Raw genomic sequence first — 26,505 nt, forward strand, 5'->3', positions numbered from 1 at the left:
CCCGTGAGTCCCAGGGCCCAGCAGCCTAGGCCCTGTGCTCATTTCTCTCAGGTTCTCAGGGATGTCTTGCTGCCTACTACAGGTCAATTTATGAAAGATTCACTCAATTTTCCACAGAAAAGATTCATTCTAACAGCTTCTATTAAATAGAACCACAGCTATTTGCTTACACAGAGTCTATGGCTGCTGTCAAACTATGATGAGAGGCTTGGAGTTTCTGCAGAGACCAACAGCCATCCAGTCTCTGGCTGTTACAGAAACAGCTTGCAGACCTCTGCTCTAGGGTCTTGGACTCCATTTTCTTAAAAAAAAAAAGTACATTTTCATTGATTTTAGAAAGGAATGGAAAGGGAGAGATAGAAACATCAATGATGAGAGAGAATCATGGATCGGCTGTCTCCTGCATGCCCCCTACTGGGGATTGAGCCCACAACCCAGCATGTGACCTTGACCAGAATCAAACCCAGGACCCCTCCATCCGCAGGCTGATGCTCTATGAATTGAGCCAAACCAGCTAGGGCTTGGACTCCATTTCTAGTCTTTTCCGAGCAGGTTAAGAGTTTTGGAGGTCAATTTCCCTAAGGACAATCTTTTCCAAGTTAGTTAGGCAATATTGAGACTTCCCAGATAACAGGAACACTGGACCATCTGTAAATGCTTTTATGCTTCTGTGTGAAGTTGGGATACACTCCAATGAAACCAGTCCACGGCCTTTGCTGCTCGGCTGCAGTGGATGGGCTGCAATGAGTGTGTTCCCTGCAGGCCAGCCTGGTGCTCAGTGTAACTAATTGTAAGTTGCCAATGCGAACACACAAACAAAGCCTGGGACTTGTCGATGTGCAGCATGACATCGCCTGGGAGCCCCGCCTAGCCCCAAAGCCACTGAGCTAATTCTTGGGGCCTCAGAGGGCAAAACCTAGCCCCGTAGAGCCTTCCCCAGCCCCAAAGAGCAGAGGGCAGCATTGAGGAGCCCAGCTCCTCGTTCAGAGACGCTTAGTGAAGCCCCCAGCAGGCCCTGGTCCTCTCTCTCAGAGAGTTCAACGGCGGCCCAGGACCCAGGCAGCCGGGGCCTCTGTCTTGGAGCCCAAACAATGCCCTGCAGCCCAAAACATGTCAGTGACGCTGCGTCTAAGAGAAGAGATTGGAGTTTAAATACACACCTTAAGCCATTGCCTCTGGCTGTTACAAAGTCTGCAGATGTGATCTTGGATCCTGGAATAACTCGATAGTCTTTGCATGGCTGGCTGAGGTCTCTGGAGAGGTCTCTCTCACTAAAGACTGTCTTTTCCACGCTGAAGGCCATTCCCGGTTAGGGGAACGCTCTGCGGCACCTGCAGACATGCCTTGTTCTCTGCGTGAAGCTGGCGCACATTCAGATGAGGCCCGGCTACGGCAGCGGCTGCTGACAGGCTCCAATGGAACTCAGCAGCAGTGGGGTCTTGGGATGAGTGTCTGCTCCCTGCAGGCCAGTCCTGTGCTCTGAGCGTTGAGACTCACTGCCAGTTGCCATCAGAACGGTGCCTGGTGGAGCATGAAGATCAGGAGGCTCAGCTGCAGGCCGCCTGGCCCACTGGGGGGTGTAGTTCGAGGGTGGTGGGCCCCAGCTCAGGCCGTTGCCGGCTTGCCTAACCTCCCAGGGAGGTCTCTGCTCCCTGGGGTGACACACCCAGGCTGTCCCCCTGCTGGAGGTGCAGGGCATTGAGGTACCAGCTAGATCTCTGCTCAGAAGGGACCAGTGGTGGCCGAGTGCAACCGGGCTCTTGCCAGTAACAGGGAATCGGACAGGGTGACCGGGCTGAGCTGGAGCACCTGCAGGAGAACTGCTCCTGGGGAATCGCTGAGCCAACCACAGCTGAAGAGATGCATGCGCAGTGCGCCAGGGGAAGGGGCGGTGCGGGGCCTGCCCTCTGGCTGTGCGCAACCGGCCAGGGAGGAGATGGGGTGGGTGCATGAGGTCTGGGAGGGACGCTGAGGCCGTGATGCCTGACCGGCTGCAGGACAGCTTCCTGCTGCAGGGCATGGGCCAGGCCCTCGCACAGGCTGCTTCCAGCAGCGTCTGCACCCGCACAGAAAGGATCCCTCACTGCACGGTCCTGCTTACTGGTTCTTTTTGCTGTTTCTCTTTCTGTGAACCTTGACCTTGCTCAGACCAAAGGTACTTCCGGCCCCTGCTAGGGGCAGGTGGGCTGGGGGTGTTCCTGGGCGCAGAGCTCTGCCTCAGCTCCTCCTGGCCCTTTCCCACCACCTGCAATTCTTCCCAGAAAGCCTCCCGGGCAGTTTGCAGACTGCATCAAGCGGGGCTTGCTCTACATTACGGAGCTTGGTGCTCTGGTTCCATTACCCCTGCCCCACAGCCCTGGCTCATGTACCACTCCATCATCTGTGTCCTGGGCATCCCGCCACCATTGTGGCAAAGTGGGTCCCCGCTAAACACCTGCGGACAAGGTCAGGGATGTCCCTGGGCCCTGGCTGGAGCAGTGTTGTGTCCACCACGCCCTTGACTCTCACCAGGGGCTGTGTCAAGGCCACACGCGGGCAGCTGGGCCGGCTCTTCCTCATGGCTGGGCTGTGCAGCCCCAGAGCTGGCCGCCAGGCCGCTCCAGTTACAGAGCGCTCGGTCCTATTAAGTTGACACATGGAACCAGTCACATCGGGTAATTAGTGTCATGGTGGTGGCAGTAGCCTTTGTCCACTTCTACGGGGTCCCCCACCTTCAGGTCGCCCACTAAGGCCTGGAGGGGGGGCTGCACTGATGACTCACATATCTGCGCCTCCTTTCTGAAGCTGGAAGGGAAACTCCCCAAGTGCCTTAACAGTAACTTCTTACCTGAGGTGAGAGGAAGCGTCTGAGGGGTCTGTTTCTAGAAGAACCTCTTAGAGAACCCGGGGCCCGCCAGGCTCCTGCCCAGCTTCCCGCTGCGGCCTGTGGAGAAACTGCCCATGTCCCCTGCTGCCCCTCCTCAGCCGGCAACGCCATCCCCTGGGCACAGAGGCCTTCGAGGCTCATGTTGGGATTTTACTCTCCTCCAGCCGTTTCTGGGGAAAATAATGGGCTGGGCCTTTTTGGACATTCTGTTTCTGGAGCAAAATGTCCCTCTTACCCCCGTCCTTCCTGGATGACCCGGCTTAGAACAGGACACCCATTCGTGGCAGTTTTCAGAGATGATTGTAAACTGGTCTGTTTCTGGGGCTGGATCTGCTGATGGCAGGAAGCACGGAGTCCCCAGCTCCGAGGCAGCCGGCTAGTCATGGAGGTGTGTCCGGGCCTCAGATACCTTGAGTTTTCATATTTGTCCTTGGGAGAGTGATGTAAGGTTACAATGGGGAAAGATATTCAATCTTCAATACTAGGTTTTAAAAAGAAATCTGCTGTGTTGATATGTACCTAGAGGCAAAGATTATGGTGAAACTGAAAGGAAATACAGAGACAATTAGCATTCAAAGAAGAAAAAGAACAATGCCTGTGACTTGTCAATGTCAGCGTGACACGGCGAAAGACGATGCTAGCCTCAGAGTTCGGCCTAGGGTCAGCACCTCGGAGCCGAAGGTCCCGCACAGAGAGCCCGCCTGGCCCCACATAGTGGGGCCCATCACCAAAGGGCTGCGCCTTGCTCAGGGAGAGAGAGGCCCTGGCCTCTCTCTCAGTGAGGCTCTGCCCTGATATCACTCCCTGGCCTTTCTCTCCGAAAGTCCTAGCCAGGCACAGGGCCCCAGCACCCTTGGCCCTGGGGCCTCTCTTAGAACATTCGAGAACATGAAGAAGCTACCCTAGAGGACAAGCCCCATAGGGACCCCGGCTCCCTAGTGGACTGGAGGGGCCAGATTTCCAGTCTCTGGCTGAGGTCCACGTGGGCAGCACTTGGGGCTTGCGTCCCCTCCTTAGGCCTAAGCAGTCCTAGCCTTGAGGGGCAGATAGTGAGGGCAAGGGGCTGTCCTCACGCTGAGGATGGCCTGTGACTTATCCACAAAGGGCTCTCTGGGTTTCAGAAAAGTAGTGCTTAACCATGGGCCACTGTTACCAGGCAACCTGGCTGTCCACTGTGACCTGGGTGAGAGGTCACTCACGGAGCCTAAAGAGGCCACACACAGGAGACCACATGAAGGTGAAATGGTTCACACATGACGGGATCTCGGAGGATCAGAGCCGTGAGATAAGAGCTGGCCCTCCTGCCAGACAACCAATCCCTCTTTCAGCCTAGACTTGTGGGCGCATGGAAGGCTCCCTATGACCTGCTGACAGAGGAAGCAAAGTCGTGACCTGGCTTACCGGTGACTCTGCATGATGTCAATATCCAACAGGAAACTGGACGGCTGCGCTACAAAGGACCATTCGGGATGTTTGTGAAGGACAGTGGGTAATGAACCCATCACGATGGGCAGAGATTGGGCAGTTCACCTCCTCATTCACCTTGAAGATCTCCTACCTGCAGACTTTTTCCATGGCGGTCACCTGAGGGGAAAAAGCATGAGTGAGGATACGATGGCAATCGAGTTCCAATACAAGGATGCTATCCTGTGAGTGTTGAGCACAAACTGGAGTGTGCTATGTTGCATTGTGAAGTTGTACAAGTTAATATAATGTCATTAACTACATGATCCCCCAATATTTAATAATGGGATAATTTTAAAAGAATCTTTGTCAGTCTTCCTCTTGTTTTTGAAAGTAAGAGACATTCCTCTGTTTTCGAATAATGCCAGCATAGTTTTGTTTACTTGCCTCTGTTCATTAAGGATCATGGAAAACCTCTGTTAAGACTGAGCAGTAGCAGGTGTGCTTAGGGGGTCAGCCATCAGAAGTTATTGAGGAAGATGGCTAGGAAAATAAAAGACAATCATTAAGAGAAAACAAACACCAAGTTCTATTCCAGAGTCCATTCAAGACAATCTCTAAATATTGGGCTACAGCATCACTAAACAGGAGTGAGGATCGCTGTGGCAATCCAATGTGTTTTTAGTTTGTAGTTTCCATGTCTCTGGTGATGACATAGATGTTCTGAAAAATTTCTGAGTGGTCCGCAACAGCAGACATGGTTGTTTTCCTTGATTTATATCCAAGACACCAGATTCAGCTTGAAAATGTTCAGGACATGAGAAGATTTATTTTCTCAATGGTTCCAAGCCAAAGGTGTGAGAAAACTGGGAAGGTTCATGGTAGAGTTATAACCTACATGGCTATAACCTAATTGGAATAATTCAGAATTGTTCATGGACTGGGAAAATGTGCAAGAGGAAACACACAAGGACGACAATGGGAGTGAGCTCTCCTGCAGCAGCTGCCACCTCGACTAGACACAAATCGCAGCAGGACACTAAAGGTAAGGGGCAGAGTGCGACCCTTGAGGAAGTGTGCTACCCTTTACAAGAGCCATGTGAATTCTGTGATTTACAGAAGCAGGGAAACATGGATTATGTACAGAAATAATTAATGGTGGGGGGACAATGTTCAAAGAAATATACATTGTGATGAAAGGGAATTTAATAGTTTGGGGCGACAAGACAGAGACTGTGCATTTATATCTGCAGCTTGGGTCATTATCAAAGTCGTATAAAGTTTATTGAGATGGTGGGCTGAAAAAGACATCCAAAGATGGACCAAAAATTGTAACATGGAAATGCCCACTGATTCCTGCTCTAATATAGAAGAAGGAATGCTTTGGTTGGCCCATTGGCTGATAGCCCCTTTTCAAAAAGTTTTATCCGAGTAACTATCTCTTTGGGGGAAACAATGAACTAGATAATTCAGCGACCACAGGAAAATGGTTATGAACAGAAATTGGTCTCAGAATCCAAAATAATACTATAGCCCTCACTAAGACTAGGAGCTTTTGAGGGTCAGGTGACCAGTGAATTTTTGCTCAGGTCCATTTTGAAATAGGTCCAAATTTGATCTCACCCATTCTGTGGTTGCTCCTGGTTGTAAAATGCATAACTGAAATACCTATAGCAGCGGAATTATCCCACACACTCATCACCGATGAGTCAAGGCAACTGTGGAGAGAAAGTCTAAACCAATCCATAAGAACTGCCTGTAACTGTGCAAGTATTAAGTTAGAAGCTGTACCATCTGCCTGATGAATATGAGATTTGTGCCAGCATGAAGGATTTGAAAGATTCAGGAGTGCGAATTTGGGCACATTCTCATTACGCTTTTGGTTTGTTTTGAGAGAAAGAAGGAGGAAGAGAAGGAGGAGGAGATTGGACAGGAACCAGAAAGAGAGGAGGAAAAGATGGAGAGAGTAGAGGAGGAAAGAAAGTTTAGAAGAAATAGAAAGAATAAGAAAAGGATGAGAAGCAAGAGGAGGAGGAGTAGGAGATGGAGAAGAGAGAGAGGAGAAGACACAACTTGGAAAGTGGCAGTGTACTCACCGATTCTTTAACCACAGGAGACCCTATGCTGCTGCTGTACCATATGGTTACTTTGCTTGAGCAACTTCCAAGTCCACATCACCTTGTTCCATATGCACGTACAGTGCAGGCAAATGCCTCCTCCTCGTGTTCCCATAGTTCAATCCAATTTGCCTTCTCTCAGGTGGCAAGGCCCCCACACACCTTCATTATCTTCCCTCAGGGATGAGTCATCTCTACAGGCTGAAAGTCCTCACTGCCCTTTTCCTTCCACAGGAAATACTTCTTGCTGGTCAGTTACAATGATGACGTTATCCAGAATGGGCCAAGTGAGTGGGACAATACTACTCTAGAGTTGATACACTTTTAGAGTCAGTAGCTGAGGAAGAAATCTGACTGAAATTCAGAATTCTTAGTGAAATATGTTTGTGTCCAGTGCTCTTCTGTGGGGCAGGCAGGTGTCTGAGGTAAATAATGATTGCTGGCATCTGGCCCCTGCTACCAAGATGGAGAACCAGCGCCCAGGGAGCCTCTGGATTTTAGAGGCAGATTACTCCTCAGTTGGGTATATGACTCCATGGAGTGACCTGAAAGCTTGCTTCTTTTGAATTCAACCCGGAAAAAGACAGGCACTGTCACAGGTGCAGGCTGCTGCGTGTCCCCCTCCATGCACCGCAGCAGACGTGATGCTCCTACCAGTGTCCCGGACAGATGGGGATTGTGGTTGGGACCTTGGGAAGGCTGGTGTGTGAGTCACAGTGCAGGTGCTCAGGATTCCCCACCCATGAGCATATCCTTGTTTACTTACCTTTGGTTCACTCAGGATGAGATGAAGCCTGTGTTCGGACTTGTCAGCAGCAGGTGTGCTGCAGGGTGTTAGCCACCAGACAGTTAATGAGGACTGGTGTCTATGAAAAGAAGAAAACTAAGAGTTACAAAGCCAATTTCTAACTACAGAGTCCGCCAAACAAGGCAGTTTATGAATACTGGGTGACAGCATCACTAGATGGAGGAGTGAGGACCGCTGTGCCAATCCAATGGCTCTCCTGGCTTCCATTGTGAATGTCTGTGTTGATGATATAGACCATCTGACAAATTTCTGAGTTGTCCACAGCAGCACACATGCATTGTTTACATGACTTATAGCTAAGACTCAGATTCAGCACAAAGAGCTTCAGGACATGAGTATATATTTGGGTCAATGATTCCAAGCCAGAAGCGAGAAAAATTAGAAAGGTTCATGGTAGAAAGCTGGCAAATCTGATCATCAGGGTTCCCTGGGTTGCTGAGAGCTGGGGAAGAAGTAACTAGGGGCCAAGCTGCATAGGTGTCCTGGCTCCCCACGGACCAGTGGGCGGCAATGGCTCCAGCCTCTGGCTGAGTCCATCAGGGCATCGCTGGTGGCTTCCATCCCCATTAGTCAAAAGTTGTCCTAGCCAGTGCTCGCTTCGGCAGCACATATACTAAAATTGGAACGATACAGAGAAGATTAACATGGCCCCTGAACAAGGATGACATGCAAATTCGTGAAGCGTTCCATATTTAAAAAAAAAAAGTTGTCCTAGCCAGAGGGGCAAACATTCTGGGTGAGGGGCAGTCATCACCATGGGGATGGACAGAGATTTGTCCCACAGGATTTCCTGGGTTACAAAGAACAAATCTTAAACATGGGCCACCAAGTTACCGTGCAACCTGAGCTGTCCATTATGACTCGGGTGTGATGTCACTCACAGAGTCATTAAGGGCCCTGCACGGAAGACTACATCAATGAGTGTGGGCCATACCTGATCCTACCTGGCCTGATGAAAGTAGTTATATGAGGTGACGCCTTGGACCCTACGGTCAAACAAGGAGTCCCTGTCTCTACCTAGACCTGTTCACTCATCAAAAGCTCCCTGTGGCCTGTTGACATTGAAGCTGTCACGGCCTGTCCTCCTGATGGATTTGTATGATGTTGATAAGCAATGTTATTTCCTTCTGGAATAATATGAGTACATTTCTCCGTACTTACCTTTTCCTCACTAATATCAGCGTGAGCTTCTGTTAGGACTGGGCAGTAGCAGGTATGCTGTAGGGCCTTAGGCATCAGTTCATGAGGAATTGTATCTATAAAAAGAAAAGAAAATCATTCATTCAGTGTTAAAAAACAAGTTCTAATCCAGATTCTGCTCAAGACGGTAAATATTGGGCTACGGCATGTAACACTAAGTAGAGGAGTGGGGGCTGTGGTGGCAATCCAGTGGGGTTTCTGAGTTCTCTTTCCATGCCTGGGGTGATGACACAGACATTCTGAAAGTTTTCTGAGTGCTCCAGAACAGTGGACATGGATGGTTTACTTGATTTGTATCCAAGAGATCTAATTCAGCATGAAGAGATCAATTTTGTCACAGGTTTCAAGCCAGATATGAGAAAAACTGGAGGAAGGTAGAATAATTCAGAATTTGCCAGGGAACAGAAAATTGTCAAGAGGAAGCACACCAGAGTAACAAAGACAGTGAGCTCTTCTGCGACAGTTGCTACCTTGATTAGACTCAAATCCCAGCAGGACCCTAAAGGTGAGGGGAGAGTTTGACCTCTGAGGTGGTGTGCTACTCTATGTGACATGTAAATGCCCACTCTCCCTTGTTTTAAATTATGAAGAAGCAGTTCAAAAGTTTATGGTGGTGGTAATGTTGGAGTTGATTGGTAATGTGAGTCCTATTGCCCACTCTGGGAGTGCCCACATGGCATACCTTTCACCAATGCATGGGGAACTATATCGATGACTGGAAACAGCATATTTGAAGAGCTGCATGAAGACTCTTCTATGAAAACCAGACCTTGGGAACTGCACCCTCTCAATGGGAAAGTCCAAATGTGACGAGAGACATTGAATCCCAGAGGCAGGGGCACTGGGCCTTTTCCAGTCACTGAACTCTCGGTGGATCTGATCAGCCTGAAATACAGCAAATCCAAGCAGGATCTAGTGAGTCTGACTGGCCCTGACGTACAGTGTTGGCTAATGAGTCATCTGTTCCTAGTGGTGCGGAGAGGAAGCTCCCGGCATTGTTGCTCCATCTAGTGAAGCAGAAATGTCCCCGTGAATCCCAGGGCCCAGCAGCCTAGGCCCTGTGCCTAATTCTCTGAGATTCAAAGGAAGCCTTATTGCCTAATACAGGTCAATTATATAAAAATCAAACTTTATTGTTCACAGAAAATATCTATTCTAATAGAGCCACAGCTACTTATTTGCATAGAGTCAAGACTGTTATCTAATAATGAGGAGAGGCTTGGAGTTTCTGCAGAAACCGTAAGCCATTGAGTGTCTGGCTGTTACAGAAACAGCTCGCTGACCTCTGACCTAGGATTCCCTTTATAATCATTAAACAGTTGGTTAAGAATTTTAGAGAGGTCTTTTTCCCTAAAGACAAAAATTTCCATGCTTATTATTCACTAATGGCCCAGTGCACAAATTCATGCACATGGAAAGGAAATGAAGTAGAAGGAATATTTTAATATTGCAATTTGCCGTGTGAACCAAATTCATGATCTACAACGACAGATGGAAACACGTGTGTGATTGGTGCCAGTTAGAGTTGTATATGTATCGCACATGTGTGAGTCAACTTAGCCTTTTATATATAGACTAGAGGCCCGGTGCACAAAAATTTGTGCACTCGGGGGGGGGGGGACCCCAGCCCGGCCAGTGCCCTCTCGCAGTCTGGGACCCCTCGGGAGATAACGACCTGCTGGCTTAGGCCTGCTCCCAGGAGGCAGAGGGCAGGCCCAATCCCTAGGTGCAGCCCCTGGTCAGGCTCAGAGCAGGGCTGATTGGGGAGTTGGGGCCCCGCCCCGTCATGCACAGAGCAGGGCGGATCAGGGGGTTGGGGCGCTGCACCCTGTCACACTCAGGGCAGGGCCAATAGGGAGGTTATGGCTCTACCCTGTCACACACAGAGCAAGGCCCGTGGAGGGGGGTTGGGGCGCCACCCTCTACCACCCACAGAGCAGGGCCTATCAGGGGGTTGGGGCGCCGCCACTGTCACACTCGGGGCAGGGCCGATGGAGAGGTTATGGCTCTACCCTGTCACACACAGAGCAGGGCTGATCAGGAAGTTGGGACGCCGCACCCTGTCACACACAGAGCCGCAGGGCAATCAGGGGATTGGGGAGCTCCCCCCTATCAGGCACAGAGCAGGGCTGATAGGGAGGTTGTGGCCCCGCCCCCTGTCACTCACAGAGCCGCAGGGCGATCAGGGGGTTTGGGCGCTGCCCCCTGTCACGCTGATCCCGGTGCCGGGAGCCTCGCTGCTCCGCTGATCCTGGTGCCGGGAGGCATATTCCCCTTTTACTATATAGGATAGAGGCCTGGTGCACGGGTGGGGGCCGGCTGGTTTGCCCTGAAGGTTGTCCTGGATCAGGGTGGGGGTCCCCACTGGGGTGCCTGGCCAGTCTGGGTGAGGGGCTGATGGCTGTTTTCCGGGAGCTAGTGACTGAAGCTTCCAACAGCTCCTTGTTTTCTTTTTTTTTTTTTTTATTCTGGGCCAGCTTTAGCTCTGAGGCCTCGCTGCTGAAAACATCGATACAATGTTGCTAAAGCCCGGCTGACTGAAAGCAGGTTTCTGGTGTTTTGTTTATCTTCTTATTTGCAACATAGTACATAGTTTCTTAGAGATGTAGCTCAGAGGCCGGTTAGTGAGGCCGGAACGTTGGAGTCCGCAGCAAGCAAGCCTCATGCTTGCTTCCAGCTGCCTGGCTGACGGCCGCCATCTTGGCTGACAGTTAATTTGCATATATTCACTGATTAGCCAATGAAAAGGGTAGCGGTCGTACCCCAATTACCATGTTTCTCTTTTATTAGTGTAGACTAGGGGCCCAGTGCATGAAGATTCGTGCACGGTGGTGTGGGGGGGTCCCTCAGCCCAGTGGTTGGCAAACTCTTTAGTCAACAGAGCCAAATATCAACAGTACAACGATTGAAATTTCTTTTGAGAGCCAAATTTTTTAAACCTAAACTAAATAGGTAGGTACATTGTTATTAACTTAAAATTAGGGTACTCCTAAGCTGGCCTTTGCTAAAAATGTCCTCAATCTGATTGAGGTACATTTGCTGAGGTTGACCCCTTACAACTCTCCCATCCACACTCATCTTGTATACTTGTTTCATCTATCTTTTGTCACCAGCGCACAATTTGCGGATGCGACTAGCACTAACCACTGCACAATGAGACTGCTGACTGACTGGCTCACTCAACTCCTGCATGAATCATGTGTGCCTCCCCTGCGCTGCATATCCCACAGCCCACCTGCACCGCGTCTCCCGTCGCCCGACCGACTGACACCCCCCACTTCTTCTAATGCCACTTCTTCAAAATAGACTCGCCCAGGCCAAAAAACGACTTCTGCACATGGGCCACGAAGTTTCAATCGCACTGTATGTGCGCGCCCGCACATGGTATTTTGTGGAAGAGCCACCCTCAAGGGGCCAAAGAGCCGCATGTGGCTCTCGAGCCACGGTTAGCCAACCACTGCCTCAGCCCGACCTGCACCCTCTCCAATCTGGGAGCCCTCAGGGTAGCCCTCTCCATTCCCGGAGTTTCTGTCTGTCTTTGCAATCATATGAACGAACTGTCTGAGACCTCCAACCCAGTTTGGTTTGTTGCTCACAGAATAACAGAGGCAATTTTTTTCTTTGCTTCATTGGTGGAGATTTCCTGGAAGTTTTAGGATATCTTCCCTTTAATTTTTCCTAGACACTCTGACTTTATTTATGTCTTCACCTTTGCTTTCCCTCCATCCCCTACCGCAACAGTAACTTGCTCCAGGCTCACTTTGCTCTAGTGCAGCCGTGGGCAAACTACGGCCCACGGGCCGGATCCGGCCCGTTTGAAATGAATAAAACTAAAAAAAAAAAAAAAAAGACCGTACCCTTTTATTTAATGATGTTTACTTTGAATTTATATTAGTTCACACAAACACTCCATCCATGCTTTTGTTCCGGCCCTCCGGTCCAGTTTAAGAACCCATTGTGGCCCTCGCGTCAAAAAGTTTGCCCACCCCTGCTCTAGTGTCTAGGAGATCTGTCTGCCACCAGAACTATGATTCCCAGCATTTCTGGTGCTCCCCGCGCTCTGGGCTTCTGTTTCTGGTCCTGGGGCTGCCATCAGAACTATTCCCAGAATTCCTAGTTCTCCCCGCTCTGGGAGTGACCGAGGGAGCCACAGCCCCCCAAGCCTCCAGCTCTCCTGCTCTGCTCTCCGCCCAGCGACCACGGGAGCCACGTCCCCACACAGGAGCAACCGAGGGCGCCACGTCCCCCCAAGCTGCTGGCTCTCCCACTTCTGCCCTCTGACCGGTGCTGGTGTATGCAAATTAACCACCATCTTTGTCGGAATAATTTGCATATTCACCCTGATTGGCTGTTGAGCATAGCAAAGGGACAGTCAATTTATATGTTTCTCTTTTATTATATAGGATACTAGGGGCCCAGTGCCCTCAGCCCTGGACTGCACTCTCTCCAATCTGGGACCCCTCACCTCAAAGGATGTCCTACTGCCGGTTTACAGGGATCAGGCCTAAACTGGCAGTCGGACATCCCTCTCACAATCCGGGACTGCTGGCTCCTAACCACTCACCTGCCTGCCTGCCTGCCAGCCTGCTCGCCCTCAACTGCTCCCCGCCGCTGGCCTGCTTGCCCCTAAGTGACCCCCCACCAGTCTGATCACCCCCAACTGCCCCCCCTGCCAGCCTGCTCATCCCCACCTTCCCTCCCCACTGGCCTGCTCGCCCCCAACTGGCCCCCCTGCTGGTCTGCTTACCCCCAATGGCCCCGTCCCCCACCAGCCTGATCACAAAAAACTGCCATCCCATCCTGGCCTAATCACTCACAACTGCCCTCCCCTCTTGGCCTCTAACCACCTCTACCTCAGCCCCGCCACCATGGCTTTGTCCAGAACAACGTCTGGAAGGTCTCCCAGTCTAATTAGCATATTACCCTTTTATTAGTATAGAGGCCTGGTGCATGGGTGGGGGTCCCGCTGGGGTGTCTGGCCAGCCTGGGTGAGGGGCGGAGGGCCTTTTTCAGGCTCACCACACCCCCTTCAGTGTGGGGGTCCCCACTGGGGTGCCTGGCCAGCCTGGGTGAGGGGCGGAGGGCCTTTTTCAGGCTCACCACACCCCCTTCAGTGTGGGGGTCCCCACTGGGGTGCCTGGCCAGCCTGGGTGAGGGACTGATGGCTCTTTGCAGGCTGGCCAAGTCCCCCAGTGGGGACCCAAGCTCCCAGCCTCTCCTTTTTTTCTTTTCAGCGCCTCCTTGAGTGGAGGCCAGGGCGGGCTGGAAGCAGGTATCTGGGATTTATTTATCTTCTATAATTGAAACTTTCTAGCTTTTAGCGGAGCCCAGGGACGACCAGGACAGGCAGAAAGCTTGGCTTCCTCCATCACCAGGCCAACCCAAGCCTCCTGCTGCTCCAGCTCCGTGGCCGCTTCCATCTTAGTTGGGTTAATTTGCATACTCATTCCTGATTGGTTGGTGGGTGTAGCAGAGTGATGGTTAATTTGCAAGTTTCTCTTTTATTAGTGTAGAGACTAGGGGCCCAGTGCACAAATTCGTGCACCTTGAAAGACTCTGCGGCCGAAACCGGTTTGGCTCAGTGGATAGAGCATTGGCCTGAGGACTGAAGGGTCCCGGGTTCGATTCCGGTCAAGGGCATGTACCTGGGTTGCGGGCACGTCCCCAGTGGGGGATGTGCAGGAAGCAGCTGATCGATGTTTCTCTCTCATCGATGTTTCTAGCTCTCTATCTCTCTCCCTTTCTCTCTGTAAAAAAATCAATAAAATATATTTAAAAAAAAAAAAAAGAAAGAAAGACTCTGTGAGTCATGAGGCTACGGTACACACAGGGGCGGGTCTCAGCCCATCCTCCACACCAAGGCCCCCTGCCCCCTGCCTGCCAGCAACCCTGCTCCCACTGCCACTGCTCCCATGAGCTGACAGAGCCTGCCCCACTTGTACCCCCTGAGGGCACAGAGTGATTGGGGTCAGTGCCAGCAGCAGGTGCAAGAGAGGCGGCGCTGTCAGCAGGTGTGAGCAGCAGCTGCTGTCCCAATCACCCCTCAGGAGCAGGGGTAGGTGGAGAAGCCCTCAGGGGCAATCAGAGCTGGCAGCTGCTGCTCACACCTGCTGATGGCGCCGAGCAATCGAGACTGGCACCAGGTACCAGCAGCAGGTGCAAGTGGTGGCTCCAGTGCCAGGTGCTGGTGCAAGCGGGACTGGTGCTGGCAGTGGGTGCGAATGGCATCTCTGGCACCAGCAGCAGGTGAGAGCAGGGCCATCTCCGGCAGTGGGTGCGAGAGGTGGGTGCCTGCCCCGATCTTCCATCAGGAGCAGGGGGAGGTAGAGAAGCCGTCCAGTGTAATAGGGGCTGACAGCCAGCACTCACACTTGCTGACAATGCTGAGCGATCGGGGCCAATGCTGGGCATCAGCAGTAGGTGTGAGCAGTGGTTCCGGCACCGGCCGCAGATGCAAGTGGGCCGGTGCCAGCAGCAGGTGCAAATGCCGGGTGGGACTGTTTTTGTGCAAGAGAAAGAATTTTCAGTAACCACTACAGGCTGGCCCTGATGACAGTGACAGTCACCCTGCCTTGGTTTGGTGCCCCCACTCACCTGCTCTACCATCCTGCTGTGGCCGACACCCGCCTTGTTGTGCGCACACCCCCTGATGGTCAGTGCACATCATTGCGACCAGTTGTTCGTTTGTTCTGCCATTCGGTCTATTTGCATATTAGCTTTTTATTATATAGGATACTAGAGGCCTGGTGTACGAATTTGTGCACTAGTGGGGTCCCTCTGCCTGGCCTGCAGGATCAGGTAGAAAAAAGCTCTCCGACATTCCCCAAGGAGTCCTGGATTGCAAGAAGGTGCAGGCCAGGCCGAGGGACCCCCACCAGTGCACCATTGGGGCCAGGGAGAGACACGGAAGGTTGGTCGGCTGTGGAGGAACCTCAGGAGGGCTCCAGGGTGTGTCTGGCCCATTTCACTCAATCCCAATCGGACGGACCCCCAGCAGCAAGCTAACCTATCGGTGGAGCGTCTGCCCCCTGCTGGTCAGTGCACATCATAGGGAGCAGTTGAGCAGCCTTAGCATATCATTAGCATATTAAGCTTTGATTGCTTGAACAGCCAACAGGTCAACCACACACAGCATATTAGGCCTTTGTCATATAGGACTAGAGGTCAGATGCACAAAATTCGTGCATGGGGGAGGGGTGTCCCTCAGCCCAGCCTGTGCCCTCTTGCACTCTGGGACCCCTTGGAGGATGCCTGCCTAAGCTGTCAGTTGGACATCCCTCTTTCAGTCCAGGACCCTTCACTCCTTACCGCCCGCCTGCTGTGGAGGCGGGAGAGGCTCCTGCCACAGCCACTGTGCTTGCCAGCCTTGAGCCCAGCTTCTGGCTGAGCGGTGCTCCCCCTGTGGGAGCGCACTGACCACCAGGGGGCAGCTCCTGCATTGATTGTCTGCCTTCTGGTGGTCAGTGCACATTATAGCAACCAGTCATTCTGCCGTTTAGTCAATTTGCATATTAGGATTTTATTAAATAGGATAGAATAAACTTGCTTAAGTAGACATGCTTTCTGATGTAGCTAAACTTTTTCCAGGCCAGTGAAGCACCCCAACTTCTCTTTCAGGTGATTGTCAGCAACACAGCAGTAAATATCAACACAAAGCAGATCATTATTGTAGATCACGCAGGAAGAACAAAGGGTGAAATATTTAACTGCAGCAGTGTTTGTCTATATTCTGTACAGTGAGAAAACCTTAAGTCATTGTCAAGGTCCACCATTTCTTACTTCTTTTCAGTCAAGTAAAGTTTCTAAGCTTTCTAAATCTCCGTTTTCTGGCTAATGAAAAGAAAATAGTATTCCACCAAGTCTCATATCTACCTACTCCAGGACTTCTGTGAGGATCAAATGAGATGAGGCACAGGAAAACACTTCACAGATATTTGGTTAAAGTGTGAAATGTTTTAACCTGTGTTTGTGTGCTGAAGAAAATGCAAGGGGCTATTCGTTGCTAGGGAGAGGAAGCTGGGCATTGCTACATGACCTCATTACCCAGCAACCACAGCCACCGTTTCCAGGCTGGGTTGGGCTGTGGACTGCATTTTGTGTCATGGGGTTTCGGCAGAATCAGCTGAGATTTGGTGAACTGTCACTCCAGGATGGTGGCAGGGTCTGTGTCCCACTTGGGGAAAGCCAAGTATTGCTTTTTGGGCTCCTGGTCTGCGGTGCCATTTCTTTTTCTTTCTTTTTTTTTAAAATATATTTTCTATTGATTTCCGAGATGAAGGGGGAGAGAGGGGGAGAGATAGAAACAACAATGTGAGACAATCATTAATCGGCTGCCTCTGGCTTGCCCCCTGTTGGGGATTGAGCCTGCAACCCAACCGGGCATGTACCTTGACTGGGAATTGAACCCGGGACCTCTTGGTCTATGGGACAATGCTCAATCCACTAAGCCACCACAGCCAGGCTCTGCAGTGCCATTTCTTTGTGCACGTCATGGCAGCTCCTGAGCGCTGCCCCCTTGTGGTCAGTGCGTGTCATAGTACCAGCCGGAAGGTGGGAAGGACATGTAGTATATTAGCCTTTTATACAGATAGATTCTTCATACATTGCTGATTGTGGGAACACTATGGAATGCCTGCAAAACGTTATCATCCTGTGTAAAGTTGGTGCACACTCACATGAAACCATTGATTCTCTATATTTTGCAAATTTTGCACAACAAGCACACTTGTTGCTGTTTCACTGCTGTTTTTGTAAGAACACGTTTCTACTTTGCAGTCACATCTTTGAGGAGCATATTTTTTAAAATATATTTTATTGATTTTTTACAGAGAGGAAGGGAGAGAGATAGAGAGTTAGAAACATCGATGAGAGAGAAACATCGATCAGCTGCCTCCTGCACACTCTCCACTGGGTATGTGCCCAAAACCAAGGTACATGCCCTTGACCGGAATCAAACCTGGGACCCCTGAGTCTGCAGGCTGACACTCTATCCACTGAGCCAAACCAGTCAGGGCTTTGAGGAGCATATTAATCCTCTGATGTTCATATTTAACTAAAATAAAAAAAATGAGCCCTGGCCGGTTAACCAGTGGTTACAGCATCTACCTACATACCAAAGGGCCATGAGTTCGATTCCTGGTCAAGGGCATAAACCTCGGTTGCAGGCTCCCCAGCCTCAGTATGGATGCGTGCCATGTGTCTCTCTCATGCTGATGTTTCTCTCTAGCTCCCTCCCTCCCACTCTCTTTAGAAATCAATGGGAAAAATACTTCGGTGAGGATTTTAAAAATAAATAAATGAGAAGAAAAAGGTATGAAACCATCCATTTCCTAGAAGTTGGAAGAGAACGTTTGTTCTATGATCTTGAATTTCCGCCTGACTGAGCCATAAACAAACCTGGCCAAGGAACCACTGCCTCCACTCTCAGTGACTAACCAGCCCCGAGGCGTCCCAGGCACAGGATGAAAACAATGCACAGCTGGGAAGATACCTTTGGCTCTACAAGGAGGTAGTCACTTCATTCACTAAGCAAACTGGTGAGCACCTGCTGGAGCGATCCATGTCTTCAATGGGAGAATAGAAGTTTCCAGGACATTTCCCAAACACCATTGTCTTCATCTCCTAAATTCCTGTGGCAGCTACATATGACAGGGAGGCAATGCCAAACAACAATGCCAATGTAGCCCTGACACAGGGACAGAAAAAAGCGCCTGTTCTGAGGGAGAGGCCGGGCACAGGCTCAGGCTGTGGGTCTGACTCTGAGCCACACGCTGCTCCTTCTGTCAGCACTCGCCTCCGGAAGTTACAGCTCACGCTGCTGAGCTTTCAGGATTCAGTCACACACCTCGATGTGATTTGTATGAAACTTGCTTCTTAGAAAAATAAAGCTTTGAAAGTTGTGGCACAAAACAGGCTCCTAAATACTTGTAAAGGGATGAAGCAAAGCATGAACCTCAGGACCTACAATGCACGGTCCCCCATGAAGGGGACAGTAGTTGTGTCTAGTGTCCTCAGTTTATGTAGTGACATGCATGTGCCCTCACCCCCCTCCCAATGGGGGGGCAGTGCCCCCCTCCGAGAGCCTCTGCGGGTATCACCTGGGAAGGCACCAGCTGCTGAGGACAGGTGTCCTGCTCGCCATCCGCCACCTGGTCTCAGGGTGAGACTGACCTGCTACTGCTGTCTCCCCATACACTTATGCAAAGAATGAATGAATGAGCAAGTGAGTGAATGAATGACTGAGTGAGTGAATGAGTGAATGAATGAGTGTGAATGAATGAGTGAATGAATGAATGAGTGAATGAGTGAGTGGATGAATGAATGACGAGCTGTTGAGGGCCACTGGAAAAACACTCAGTTTAAATATGTCGGCTGAAACTCAGAGCGAAGGCAGAGCCACGCCCTGGGGGCGGACCTGGTCAACAGATGGGGATGCCACTCAGTTTGACCTCCTTGCCCACTGTTAAGGGGATGGATCTCATGATGTCGCCAGGAACTCAAGGCCCACCCAGATGTGATGTAACTTCCTGTTATTCGAGTATTTAATAAATCTGCTTGCGGTGCTGGCTCTCTCTGTGTCTGTCCCTCCGTCAGAGGGCAGATGCCACACCCAGCCCAAGCTTTTATTCTATTTTTGTGTCTGTCTTTTCATTTTTCTCAAATCTCAAAGGCGCCTCTAATTTAATAGAACCGGTTCACTCTCTCTCTCTCCATGCTGGATGCAGAGAAGAGACCCCACTTAGCTCGACATAACAAGCAAATGAGTGACTTCAGTAGAGAGTATAAGACATTGAGTCTCTGGCTGTTACAGGAAAAACTTGCAGATGTGATTCAGGATCTAGGGTTCCTATGATAACCTTTGAGTAGCGGCTTAACAACTTTGGAGAGGTCTAAAGACAATCTTTCCCATGGCAGTAAGTCGTTCGTTCGGCATTCCTGACCGCAGAGCACTGCAGAACATCTGCGAACATGTGTAATACCCCACGTGAAGATGAGCGCTCACCAGGGAAGCCAGTCCTCGGCAGCTGCTGCTCTCTGCACAGGCTCAGGACAGAGCTCAGGCAGAAGGGGGCATTGGAGTGAGTGCCTGTCCCTGCAGGTGGGCCTGGTGCTCAGATCCGTCAGACACATTGTAGTTGTCTCTGGCAACACAAGTACAGAGCTTGTGAATTATCAATGTGCAGAGTGACGTCACTGAAGTCTGCTAATGCCGAAATATAAAGTCCTGCCCTGAGTGCGTCCCAAACACCACTAGTTTAAGTCTATTTCACGGTCGGTAGTGACACACTGAGGAGACCTCTGCAAAGTATTTCTTAAAATATATTTTTCTTGATTTCAGAGAGGAAGGGGGAGAGAGAGAGAAACATTGATGAGAGAAAATAAGTGATCGCTGCCTCCTGCACGCCCCACATTGGGGATCGAACCCACAACCTGGGCCTGTGTCCTTGACTGGAATCGAACCTGGGACCCTTCAATTGCAGGCTGATGCTCTAGTCACTAAGCAAAACTGGCTAGTGCCTCTGCAGTTTCTAGGCTGCTATGCAAAGGTTCACATAGGAATCCCGCCAAGAACAGTCATTTTTCCTCCGTAGAACCTCACTTACAATCCCAAGCAACAGAATGGAAGGAAAGTGATACAGAAATGCCTCCGGAGGTCTTTCTTAGTTTAAACCACGGCACCTCCCGCAGCACCTCTGAGGTGCTCGGAGGCCTGGACACACTGGGTGACGTCCCTGCTCGGGGACGATGACTCTAGAAGTTGTGCACGGCCTTTCTCTGCTGCTTTGTGCAGTAAAATAATAATGTGCTGTACAACATGGTTCCCACAATGTAATGATAGTCTTTTTCAAAAGTATTATTCACAAGTAGTACATCCAAAATCACTGCATTTTTCCTTTCCTCTAGCTTATGAACAACACATTTAGTTTAAAGAGCATTTTCATACAATTGCCTTCCACCAATTTTGTGAGTAAACTGAAGGTCAGTGACTTAGCCGTGCATGAGGGGAACAGTCCAGAGCTCAACCCAGGGCTGCCATGACCAGCCCCTTCCCACCAGGGTGCTTCTACCCACAATTCGCAGTCTCCCGCTAACTTCGCCACAAGGAAGCAAAGAAACCCTTCGGAGGTTTCTCAAAATAGCAACTTGCATCTCAAAATAGCAACTTGAAGAATTTGGTAAAACTAGAAAATCACCCTCCACTTTTCAAAGAGTGAAAAACTTTGAATGTTACCTCTTCTCTAATTGTCCAAACGCCTTCAAGGGGGCCCTAGTCAATTACGAAGCACTACCTGAGATAGACCACTTTTTGACAAGAAATCATGGACGTCTGTGCCTGATTATAATGCCGCTGCGCACCCCACTGCAGGCAATGGCCACTAAATCACATCCTGGGGCCAATCGCTTAGAGCTCAGCGTCAAATTATATAGCAAACTGTTCATCTCACCCTCCTTTTCTAATTAATTTTCTACAAAAAGAGATGTTTAGCCCTAGCCGATTTGGTTCATTGGATAGAGCTTCGGCCTGCAGACTAAAGAGTCCCGGGTTTGATTACTGTCAAGGACACAGGTGGGGGTTGTGGGCTCCATCCCCAGTAGGGGGCGTATAGGAGGCAGCCGATCCATGATTCTCTCTCATCATTGATGTTTCTACCTCTCTCTCCGTCCCCCTTCCTCTCAAAAAGCAAATATATGTCACAGGCCTTCATTTTACTCAGAAAAATCACTGGAAGGCAATTTTGTGTATATGTACACACAGACACAGAGAGAGATGTTCAGAGTCTATTTCCAGCTGTGACCCGTGACAGCGTTATCCCCGCAGCGTTCTATCTGGAGGGAGAGTGGGCGGCTCCTGCAGGAAGTGCAGAGGACTGGCAGCTGCTTTACTCTGTGGCTCCACCAGAGAAAAGACTGAAAGCCCTTGGCACTTTGAGTGAATGGGAACTTCTTACCTCTAGCAGAAGTCACTGCACCCAATACGGCTGCGGCGTCTCAGGACACGGCCTCCTATTAAAAGTCAATACATTTACGCAGAGTTCTATGTCCAGCACCGAGAGTCCCGCAGAGGGAGGAGGGCGGCCAGCTGGACAGGGCACCTGCGGACCAGGGGCCGCCCCCCCCCGCCCCCCCCCCTCCCCCCCGCGTCAGCTTCTGCAGCCCAGTCAGCTACCCGAGGGGAAACTGCTCCCGGGCTTTTTATGCAGGAACGTCTTCATCGTCCAGCGGCCCAGGTCTTCCCCCTTCACAGGAAGATACAATGACCGCTCCCCCCAAAACACAAGTCATCCTCTCGCAACTCCACTGCGGTCAGGTTTCTCCAGCCTCCAGCCCCCGCCCCGGGGTCCCTCCTGCCAGTTCTGGACAGTCCCGGAGTCTCGGCCCCATCGGCGTGTGCCCCGGGGAGGAGGACACCCGCTGAAAACGGGGGTCCGCTCCCAGGGCCTGACCCATTCCCTGCACTGTGCCCACGAGTCAGGCTACGGGCCCCACTAACTGCACTGTGTGGAAACGGGGCACCACGCTAAAGTTGGGGGGACATCCCAAGCCCTTTATCACCAGGCAGAGACCCCCGCTTCCCTGCCCTCCCTCGCCCCGCGCCCACAACTCACCCAGCCGCCATCCCCGCCGCGGTGCCTCTAAGCCTCTTTCTCCTTACCCACGTGCACAGCCCCGGGCGCTCCGACCCGCCCACCGGGGCAGGACACACCCACACCCACCGTGATTGGCCGGTGAGGAGCGCGCAGGCCTCCATTGGCGGAAGTGCCTCCCTGCCTTAGCCACTCCCGGCGCCAACTCGGTCCAGAGAGGCCGGGTGCCCGCCCGCTGCGATCCCCTCTCGCCCCGCGCCCCAACCGGACCAGAGCTGCATGCGGTATGTGCTGGCCTGTGTTCACCTGTCCTGAGTTGTCCGCCTGCCGAAACCCACAACCGCCCGAGGCACCGCCACAGTTTCCCGCCCCACACGCTTGTCCGGGCAGAGACCGGTTTCTCCTCAAGTTTAGGACCTAAACTGCTCTGGGGTCGAGCTGACCGTTCATGGCCTGTATGTCCGGGCTTTGTGGACAGGCCTTGGAAAGACCTCCCACCTGTGCTGGAAACCATGGATGTTGGTGGGGTGTGGAGGTTGTGGGTCACAAAAGAGACGAAAAAAGAGGAGGGCGGGCGGGCGGAGAAGAAATCCATGAGGACAGAGGGACGTGATGCACTGGGCTCCATGGGCCGAATGCGCTCCGATGACGCTTCCCGCTTGCACCCTGGATGTGGTATGTATGTATGTATGTATGTATGTATGTATTCAGATGATATTTTCTTGAGTTGTCCACTTGAATAACCTGAATGTTTTTGTTGTTGTTTTTTGTTTAGTTCCATACAAAGATTCCTATTTATTCATATCTGATTTATTCATTTTTTATTTTACTTTAAAGCCCGTATGGTTTTATGAACCGGTGTCTCCCCAATAATTGAGAGAGAGAGAGAGAGAGAGAGAGAGAAAAGACGAGACGATCTGTGAGTACTGCCTCATGTAGGTTTCAGCTCCTTGGCGGCAAAAGTGTTTTTGTGCCCTAACTGGTTTGGCTCAGTGGATGGAGCGTTGGCCTGCGGACTCGACGGGGGTGGGGCGGGGGTGGGGGTGGGGGGCGCGGGGGGTGTGTGTGTCCCAGGTTCGATTCCGGTCAAGGGCATGTACCTTGGTTTCGGGCACATCCCCAGTAGGAGGTGTGCAGGAGGCAGCTAGCTGCTCGATGTTTCTCTCGTGGATGTTTCTATCCCTCTCCCTTCCTCTCTGTAAAACATCAATAAAATATTTAATAAAATATTTTTTTTATGTCTCCCGGGAAGGGAGAGAGGGAGAGAGGGAGAGAGGGAGAGAGGGAGAGAGGGAGAGAGGGAGAGAGGGAGGCAGGCGCCGGGACGTCTTGGGCCTGCGGGGGGGGTGTGTGTGTGTGTGTGTGTGTGTGTGTGGTGGGTGGGTAGTGGTGGTGTGCGACTCCGAGGAAGTCTTTCACTTTCGAAGGGCCCGCTCGGCCCGCCCCCGTGTTTGTTCCGGCCATCCTCCGAGAAAAAGATTATCCTAGGCGCCCCCCCCCCCCCCCCGCCCGCCCCCGCGTTCGGTGGCGCCGTGCCGTCCCGGAGGGGGTTGGGGGTGGGGGCCCGGGACGCGATCGGCCCTCCGGGCGGGCGGCGGGACGCCCTTGCCGGCCCGAGATCCGGATCCGTCCCGCTGAGGTTCGCGCCGCTTGTCGGGAGCCACCTGGCGGCCGCTTTTATATCGTTTCTTCCTTGCGGAGCATCTAGGGAGGGGAAGCGGCTGCAGTGCCCGAGGCCAACTTCCAGGGTGCCGGCGGCGCTGTCGGGATCTTGCCGGCGGCGCCGGTCCGTCGGTACGCGGCCCGTTCTCCGGAGATTGGACCTGCAGCAATGCTGAAGGAGTGAGTGGCTGCCGCCTCTGGGGAGGTGGGCCGCTAGGGCGGGTCGACCAGCACTCTGTTACCCCTCCGCGGGGACCGACCGGGGCCGCCGCCGCGGGCGTAGCCGCAGAGGTTGGCTCGCGCCGCTCCGTCGGTGCCTGTCCGGTTCTCCGGAGATTGGACCTGCGGCGGGGCCATTGAAGGAGTGAGTGCCCGCCGCCGCCGCCGCGACGTGTGGCCCGGCACTCGCTGTCGCCCCTCCGCGGGGACCGACCGGGGCCGCCGCCGCGGGCGTAGCCGGAGAGGGTGGCTTGCGCCGGGACGCCGTCCTGCCCGAGGCGCCCCCCCCCACCTCCCGCTTCTATTGATTTCGGCGCGGGCGCGTGCCTGCGCGACGTGCCGGCCGACTGGTGCCGTGTGTCCGCGTCCGCTCCTGCGGGTTCGTCCGTCCGTCCTTCCGTCCGTCCGTCCGTCAGAGGCGCCTTCCGCGAAATTTTTCAAAGTCCCGATTCTGAGGCGGGAGCGTGCGCGCGTTCAGTGGTCGCCCGGGCTGCGCGGGCGGGCGTGTGCCCGAGTGTGCCGCGGTCAACGGGCTCGACTTTGGGGCCGTTATCCGAGTCGCGGAGCTCCGTAGGTGGGGGCCGGCACGGGCGGTGCGTGGAGGACGGCGGAGGGCGAGGCGGGTCGGTACGAGCGCACGCGTGGTCCCGGTCGTCAGATAACGTTTCTTCGTTTTTCCGCGAGCGGGCTTGCGCCGACGCCGTGGCCGGGCCTTCCACCGACACGGTGGTTCTAGGCGCCGGGCGGAATTTTTTAAGTCCCGACTCGGAAGCACGTTTGACCGGGCCGTTGCCCAGGCGTGCCAAGTGGTGAGGGAGGCCGTGGACGGCCCGGCCCTCTCCCTCTTGCTGCCGCCTGTCCGTGGCACGCTCTCTTGACTGGCTTTGGGGGGTCGACCAGATAGCCCCGTCCAACCCCCCCCCCCCCCCCCCCCCGCCCTTCTTTGGTGGCGATGGGGTCCCGTGGGGTCTCCTGTGGCCGCGACTCGCTTCCGGGAGTCAGGCGTGACCTGTAGACAGAGGCCCCCGTCACCGGGCACCGTCCGTGTTTTGCCTAAAGTTGGCATTTTGTACCACGAGATGACTGTGGACACGCTGTCCTCGGGTGATTGGACGACGGGGGGTGTCCCCGGGAGGTTCTCGGCCGCGACCCGGAGCCTGACTCCCCCCCGTCCCGGCCGCACGAGCGAAAGCCGTACGCCTCGGGCCTGCGCGCGCCGGCTGCTGTACGTCTCGGGCCCCGTCCCCGCGGACCGTGGTCTTCCTCCTCCGCGTGAGAAGAGAGCGAAGGGCTTTACGTGGCGAGGCTGAAGCGCAGGCTCGTGCTCCGGACGGTTGTCCCCGCCACGTTTCCCTTCTTCTCGCCCCGTTTTTTGTTGCCGTCCGATCGATGTGGTGACGTCGCGCTCTCCCGGGCCGGGCCTAAGCCGCGCCAGCCGAGGGACGGACATTCCTTGGCGAATGGGACCGCTCTTCTCGCTCTGCCCGCGGGCCCCTCTCCTCTCCTCCCCGTCCGACGGCGGTGCGTGGAAGGGAAGGGGTGCGGAACCCGGCCCGACCTCGGTGTCACGCCCGTGGTCTCTCTGACGCAGCGGACACTCTCCGCTCGCCTTTCCCGGCTTGCGTTGTCGCGGGCGCCCCTCCTCGCGGCGGGGAGGGGGCGTCCCGTCGTCGCGCCGCACGCGCCTCCCCCGTTGGGCGTGCGGTCGCTGTTTCGCCTTGGCCCTCGGCGGGTGCCCCTGGAGCGCTCCGGGCTGTCCTGCAGGTGCCCGAGGCCGAGCTGGTGGTGTCGTTTCCCGCTCCCCGCGAGCCCCCTGCCGGGCCGCCGCTGTCGGCGGTGCGCTGGAGGGGAGCCCCGGGGGGAGTCTGGCCGGATAAGGGGAAGGCACGCCCGTCCCCCCTCGCGGGAGGGGGGGCCGGGCCCTCGCAACGTGTGCCGCGCGGGCGACCGCGACGGGGCCGAGTCAGCGGGTGCCGGCCGCTGGCTGACCGTGAGAGTTGATTTGTTTTTGCTGCCGCCTGTTCTTCCGTTATTGTAGTTTTTTTTTTCTTCTTTTTTCCGTCTTGCGTCGTGCCGGTGTTCCCGACGCGACACCGCGGGCTCTCTTTTAGTTAACTGCGGACGAGGCCCCCGGTGAGGCAAGAGGACGAAGCCCAGAGGCGGCACGGGCTCGCTCCTCTCGCGCGCTCTCTCTCTCGAACGGCCCCTATCGCGAGCGCCTGTTGTGTCCACCCTGTGCTTGACCCTGACCCGGTCGGGTCCTCCCCCGGGCCCCCCCGTGTTCCCTCGGAAGTGTCTCCACGTGGCTCCGCGGGCCCGATGGGGTGTTTCTGCTGGGGTTGGGGGACGGACGCGCCCTCGGTGAGAAAAGCCTTCTCTAGCGATCCGAGAGGGTGCCTTGGGGTACCGGACCCCCCAGCCGCCGCCCCTCCTCTGGAAGCGCGTTCGGATAGCCGCCTCTGTGTTTGAGCGCTCGGGCCCCTCTCGCACCGGCTTTGAGGGGCCGAGCGGCGACGCGGCTTGTGCCTTACTGTGGCCCGCGCCTCCCCCCTCCGAGTCGGGGGAGGGTCCCGCCGGGCCGGGGGCCGGCGTCCGTCGCGGGGAAAACGCCGCGTTACGTGAGCGTGCGCGCGCGCGTTGCCG

At 53.6% G+C, this 26,505-nt stretch overlaps 1 long non-coding RNA gene and 1 other non-coding gene across 3 annotated transcripts; one reads left to right on the forward strand and one right to left on the reverse strand.

Annotated features, from left to right (window-relative positions):
• Positions 1-1,434: 1,434 nt before the first annotated feature.
• On the reverse strand, positions 1,435-7,242 carry LOC139000930 (uncharacterized). 2 transcript variants are annotated; one of them, XR_011469748.1, is made up of 4 exons: positions 7,154-7,242; positions 4,268-4,450; positions 3,102-3,409; positions 1,435-1,521 (listed from the first exon to the last, which is right to left on the reverse strand). It is a non-coding gene; the product is annotated as an uncharacterized lncRNA (long non-coding RNA). The 2 variants fall into 2 exon arrangements; XR_011469749.1 differs by lacking the exon at positions 7,154-7,242 and adding an exon at positions 4,718-4,767.
• Positions 7,243-7,784: 542 nt separating this feature from the next.
• On the forward strand, positions 7,785-7,891 carry LOC139000932 (U6 spliceosomal RNA). Its single transcript, XR_011469751.1, has one exon. It is a non-coding gene; the product is annotated as a U6 spliceosomal RNA (small nuclear RNA).
• The last annotated feature ends 18,614 nt before the right edge of the window (positions 7,892-26,505 follow it).

The sequence above is a fragment of the Myotis yumanensis genome, unplaced genomic scaffold (assembly GCF_028538775.1).
Source record: "Myotis yumanensis isolate MYYU_CA2020_CCGP unplaced genomic scaffold, mMyoYum1.0.hap1 SCAF_44, whole genome shotgun sequence".
NCBI lineage: Eukaryota > Metazoa > Chordata > Mammalia > Chiroptera > Vespertilionidae > Myotis > Myotis yumanensis.